This window comes from Corapipo altera, unplaced genomic scaffold (genome assembly GCF_003945725.1).
Source record: "Corapipo altera isolate COAL_440 unplaced genomic scaffold, ASM394572v1 98, whole genome shotgun sequence".
NCBI classification, from domain to species: domain Eukaryota; kingdom Metazoa; phylum Chordata; class Aves; order Passeriformes; family Pipridae; genus Corapipo; species Corapipo altera.
Genome location: NW_020884914.1, coordinates 5383331 through 5389330, shown reverse-complemented (window position 1 = coordinate 5389330; position 6000 = coordinate 5383331). Strand labels below are relative to the sequence as shown.

The 6000-nt window shown below is 42.5% G+C and overlaps 1 protein-coding gene and 1 long non-coding RNA gene across 13 annotated transcripts in view; both read left to right on the top strand.

Moving 5' to 3' along the window:
* LOC113952596 overlaps positions 1-2065 on the top strand; it is a 41007-nt gene extending 38942 nt beyond the window's left edge. Inside the window, exon 3 of the long non-coding RNA XR_003529598.1 lies at positions 1726-2065. This is a non-coding gene — a long non-coding RNA (uncharacterized LOC113952596). The remainder of the gene's footprint in view (positions 1-1725) is intronic.
* The window catches only part of RBFOX1 (RNA binding fox-1 homolog 1), a 1158532-nt gene that overhangs the window by 355425 nt on the left and 797107 nt on the right, over positions 1-6000 (top strand). The gene's annotated exons all lie outside the window — the stretch shown is intronic.

Sequence of the window (6000 nt, the reverse complement as noted above, 5' to 3'; positions counted from 1 at the left end):
GCCGGGGCTGCGCGGGGGCAGCGGGGCCGCTCGGAGCGGGGCAGCCCGGCAGGTGCGCGGTGGCCCCGCTGGCCCCGCTCCGCGGCCGGAAAGTTGCCGGGGCGGGCCGGGAGGAGGGATGCGCGCCCGCGGAGTGCCCGCGCAGGGGGGGCTCTCGGGGGGCCGGGGCCGCGGGGCGAGCGGGGCTGGGGCTGGAGCCGGCGGGCAGGGCAGCGCTGCTGAGCCCCGTGAGCTCCGCGGGGCTCGGGGGCACCGCGCCCGCTCCGCTGTCGCCTGCGAAACGCCGTGCGAAAGGTGCTGCGGGAGAAGGGCGGCACGGGAGGGGGCTCCCGAGCACAGGGAACAACAAGAAACATGGGTGGTCGGGGCTCAGAGGAGTTGCTGGTTGAAAGGGTGCAGATGTTTAACTGCCGGGAAACTACCTGCCTGTAAGTCATCGATGTTTGCTGATTTTATTGGCGATTTATCATAGCGTTTTCTCCTGCGCGCTTCTGTCAGGAAAAAAAAAAGTATAAATGTTCCCTAAATAGCTGTTCAGTGCAGGCGTAGTGCCACTGTGTACATTTAAGATGTACAGCAGTTACAGCCAGGACTGCCGCTCCTCAGCAGGGGCAGGGCTGTGCACTGCGAGATGGTTTGACAGAGTGAGAGTGGCACGAGTCGTACGGTTCCAAAATTTGTGATGTGGCTGTTGGACATCGTGCTGCCAACTGAACATGGTGCGCACAGATGGTGAAACGAATGTGGTCTGAAGTTTGACTGGAGTGATTCACATCAGCGAAGTGTGAAAGATCTTGTCCAACGCTGCAGCTTTTGTTTATCTACTCTGAATTTCAAATGTGGCATAGTATGTTACATTTGGAAGTAGTTTAGTGATAACTGGTTTTTTCACTTTAAATAAGATCCAGTTTATTCAAGCTGAACTGGATCATAAAACACAGCAGATGCTGGTGATGGTGTCCCAAGAATGTCAAGTCCCTTGCTTCACTTCTCTAGACTCGATGATACTTAGGAAAGATACTGCGTGTTTGTCATTTGGAAGTGTGAAAACAGTTGTACGTGTGGGCTGTAAAAGCTGAAGCAAGGTTTTGTCACTCTGGGGTAGAGATTGATGATCGTGGATGTATTACAGTCTAAACCAGAGCTAGTCCTTGTAATCAAATAGTTAAGTTTTAGAGACCAAATAGTCACAGCTGCTTGAGAAGATCTATATTGGGAAGAGTAGTGGGGCTGTGTGAGTTTTCAGTATGTATATCAATAGATTGTTTAGTTTTTAGGAAAGTGGTCGTTATCACATGCTCCAGTTATCAGGTTTATAGTAGTGATACAGAATAGGTATTTTTAATTTATTTTTATTTACTTTTACTTGAATGATTTTGCATTGGTGAGTTTCTGTGAAACTATTTCTGTGTTGCTTTTCTGATTATAGTTCAGATCTGCTCACTGTCTTATGTAGGCTATACAGGCTTGGCTGCCCAAGTCTCATTTACAGTTTATTCTTCTGGTAAATACATTAGACAAAGGATTCAGCGTTTCCTGAAATGAAGTCAGTGTTTCTAATGTCAAGACTATATTTCTTTTTTCTATTAGTCCTTAACTGAGTGTCAGTAATAGAGCTGACAAACGTGAGGAATAAAATTCGCAGTACGTTGATGATTTTTGTAGTTCTTGTAATTGAAGTACTTGGTGCCCTTGCCGTGATGAGGATGCTGTGCTGGTTTTCAGGAAAGGGTACCCTTAAATGACAGCAATACTGTCAGGAGCCAAGTGTCGAGGAAGCCAGCGGGATTGTTAATTCCTGGATGCATAATGTGATCCATTCCCAGCACAGGACATGGGCACACAGGTAGGATTGCAAGGGGCAATTCCCAGCACTGAGAATTGTGCCAGTGATGCCTCCACACTCCGTGCACACGTAATCCCTGCTGGCTGTGCTGCTGCACGGGAGGGGAATGGGATGTCCTGAGGCCGTGGTTGCCGTGCTGCTGAGGTTTGAAATGTGTTCTTGCTCCCCGTGCTGAGCCCTGCACAAAGCCCCCTTGAAGTTAAACATGGAATAGCAAGGCCAGAGGGGACTCAGGCACTGCTGCCCTTGTTCTTCCTGCCCCGGGCAGGATCAGCTCGTACCTGTGTCATCTCTGATGGATGTTTGCTTACTTTTTCTATTCCCCTTCTCCTCTGACTTCTCTCACTGCTTTTGCTGTCTTTTCCATCATTTTTTTTCCTTAGTGATGCTCTTACTTGCTATTTATTTTCTAAAGAATCTTATCTCATTCCCTCCAAACTGTCTCTCCCACTCAGTCTCTCTTCCAGTATTTTTTTATTCCTTTGTGGGGGACCTACTGCTTCTCTGCCAGCTCTGCACATATGCTGGCTTTACCAGGTTTTTGCCTAGTTTTTAGGAGGAATTTCATGGAAATATTAACCTTTGTGCAGACAGGTAAGCTTTGTTTAGGACCAAAGAGCTGTTCAGTATTTGCTTGCACTGGGGGAAGTTGAGATAGCTGGAAATATAGGATAGAAGAGATCAATGGCTGGGTTAAAAAAATTGGCATCACTAATTTATCACATTGTAGCTTTGAAATCTGATTTTTAGATCTAACTTTAAGCATTATATACTATAAAGGTAGGATTCCTAATGCTGGCTACAAGAAGAAATATTATTTATAGTTATGGAAGGCATGGCTACATTGAACATGTTGGTGTCTGAAAGGTGTACTTGTCTAAAAAAGATGGATCTTATGTAATTAAGATTGATGTCTCATACTACAGCTTGAGAGAAATACAGGAGTTGAAAAATGTGTTTATTTTCTGCATCTGTCAGCACTCTTTCTACTTAATTCTTGAATCTTGACTCCTTCCCACTTCATGTGGGAGATGAGGATGCTCTTGTCTCATGCTCCTTTATAAAAGCAGTAGGTGAATAAAACTGAAGAGGAAGGAAACAAGTGAATAGACAGGGCTCAAACAAAATGTTAAGTGTCCTGACTGTTTCTGGCCTTGATACAGTGAAATCACGTACATCTGTGTTGACTCAATTGTGCCAAATTTGAGCTGTAATGTTTCCTGAGAGCAGAAAGCTCCTATCTCTGAGGATCTTTCCCCAAGGCGTTATTGAGAAGTCTTTTTTTTGTTGTTGTTGTTGTTGCCCTTTGTTTTTCATTTTTTGCTTGGTTGCACTTTTTAATGGGGAGTTTCTTTTAATGAAATAATTGAATTTTTCCATGCTCCTGATTTTTTTGTAGTGCAAGTCCTCATTCTGGGAGGTACAGTGCCATCTCTGACACTTCACATTGTGTGTTCTTGTGTATGTTATCAGTAAATAGTGTTTTCATCACCTAGTCTGAACGTATGCTTTTATGATTAAAAACTGTCTTTGAAGCTTTCAGTATTTATTAAAATTTTCCTTCATTACTATTACTTTGCTAAAATTTGCTGTGCCAAGAATGACAGCTTACTGCAAATAAGATAATTTCAGCTGTGTCCTTCAAGCTGATACACTAAAAAATGAATGCAAACTGAAAGGGCATGGAAAACCCCTTCTGGGATGCTGGGATGTAACAGCAGTGCTGGAGCACGTGTGGGATTCTGTAGAGCACAGAGGCAACGGTGTTTTATTCACAGGATGGGTTACAGTTACCTACCAAGCAACACCAAATGCCAAATATATGCTTGTCATACATTGAAATACTATTTTTTGCCAAGTAGGTGGCAACTCTTCTGCTCCAGATTTTGTACTTTGCAGAGATCCTGTGCAGAAGGAAAAATATTTCTAAGTGAAGTTTTTGATGAATATCCTGCAATTCCAGTTGTGTTATGAGGTATTTACTATTTGGCTCTTTTCAAGGGGAAAGAAACTGTTGAGTATTTTGTGATGTATCTTTCAGAAGTTGGTTGAAGTGTCTCTAACATAGTTCACAAATTTGAAGCTCTATCACAGTTTTCTCACAGCCAGTTAAAAAACCCAGAATATTTTACAACTTTGGCTGCAGTTCTAAAATCCTGTGTTTCTGAAGAGCAAGATGTTGCTGTGCTAATACCCTGAAAGGAACAAGGTGAATGTAAGTTCTGCACTGACATGTACCTTAGTAGCTGCCTATGCAAATCAGTGCCCTAAAATTAAGGTCACTGTCTGGAATGGGAAACACTGTGCCACAAACTGGGAGTATCTGTAAATCACAGACTGACTGCTGTCAGTCAGGGACATTGGGGAAAAGTGACCGAGCAAACTCATCTCTGTTAAAATAATTGTCTCTCCTTCAGCTGGAAAGGTCTGAGGGAATGGGGTTACAACAGGGTGAGCTGAAAGCCTTGATTGTGTTAAAGGGCAAACTAAATGCAAAACTAAATCACTTCTGGGATAAACAGCCCAACACTGACTACAGGGAATGTGCAGCTGACTGGGACCAGCATTGCAAACACTAAAAATACACATTTTTTCAGTGTGCAGCACACTTGGCTTAAACCCTCCAGTGCACAACCTCTGACCAGGAGAGTTTGGAGTAGAGAAAGAAGAGGTTATGATTCCCCCAAAAAAAAAAAAAGAATTACAAGGATATAGCATAGAATATGATCCAAGCAATTGTTGTTTAAACTCCTCAGTGTTAAACCAATGGTAGTGAGAGCTGAAGTTACACAGAAGCACATACACAGAGAATATTTGGAGTTGGGAGGGACCCACAAGGATCACCAACTCCAACTGTTCAGGGAATGACCTGTATGGGGAGTTGGTGCCTCTCAGCTTTCTGCCGTGCTTTGTCATTCTTTAATCTTGACTCTGTCATGCTGGTAGTTATATTTCAGATTTTCCTTTACGTTTTGGCACTTTTCCACTGGATTATTTTTAGGATCAAATCAAGTATGAATACATGCTGGCACACTGTTCTTGGGGAGGATGCTCATAGGGTCTTGCTCTTCTGCTTGCTGGTTCCAAGGGTTTTCTAGGGATTTTATTGTCTCTGAGTTCAGTCTCTGTATTAGATGTGAGCAAATATTACATGATCAGAATGATAAGAAGCTAGTCTGAAAATACATACTACTTTTTTTTTCTGAGAAATTTGGGAAACTCCAACTTGATGTAGAAACTTTCAGCTCTAAAAGCATTTTGTTTTGAAGGTGCGAACGTGTGAAAATGTGGGTAGGAAATTTCAGAGAAGGTTTAAATGAGGAAATGCTGTTATTTCAGATGAAAGTATTCTGACAGTTGAAACAGTCGTAGAGAAGATGGAAGAACATCCATATAGAGGCACAAGAAAGTGCAGTTGTGCTGGACAGTTTTGCTTGTGTTAAATGACAAAGGTTTTGTTGTGTTTAAATCAACACTATCATCACGTGATGATCAGTAGTAAATTCCTATGTACTGTGCTGGTGGGAAAGCCCAGTGCAGTTGCAGTTGGTTTCCTTGAATTTGGGTCATTCTGCTGCCTGTCTTTTGGGTATTTTAAGGCTTTTTTATCTTCACTGGAGCTTACACATAAGAAACACACACAGAAAAAATGTTATATGTAATGCTGTTGTCTTACAAAACCTGATGGTCTGTTGTGGACCTCAGATCCAGAGCCCTGGATTTCAAAATAAAACTTTGTGTAATTGTCTTGTTGTCTTGGAAAAAACCCATATCTTTTCTCTGTTCATTGATCCCCACAGTTGTCTCTCACAGAAGTGGTTTGGCTGATGAGTCACCATCACTCTTCCTCTGCATGCTCAGTTCCCGAGCTTCTGCTTTTATCTTTTAAATTTGTTTTGTTAAATGTTAAATGATTTTGTTCTTGGATTTCTGAGTTTTTCATTTGTTGTAGAGGATTGATAATTTATGGTTTGAGGGGGGAGAAATTAAACAATGTTGAATGGCACTGATCCAGAAAAAAAGGCTTGCTAATCTCTGTCAGAGCCAATATTGATACCTTTGCCCTGGCAAAGATATCACTTTTTTCACAGTTAGTATTTTTTCCTAAATTAAGGATGATGCAATATTTTGGAGATATTTTGTTGAGAAAATAT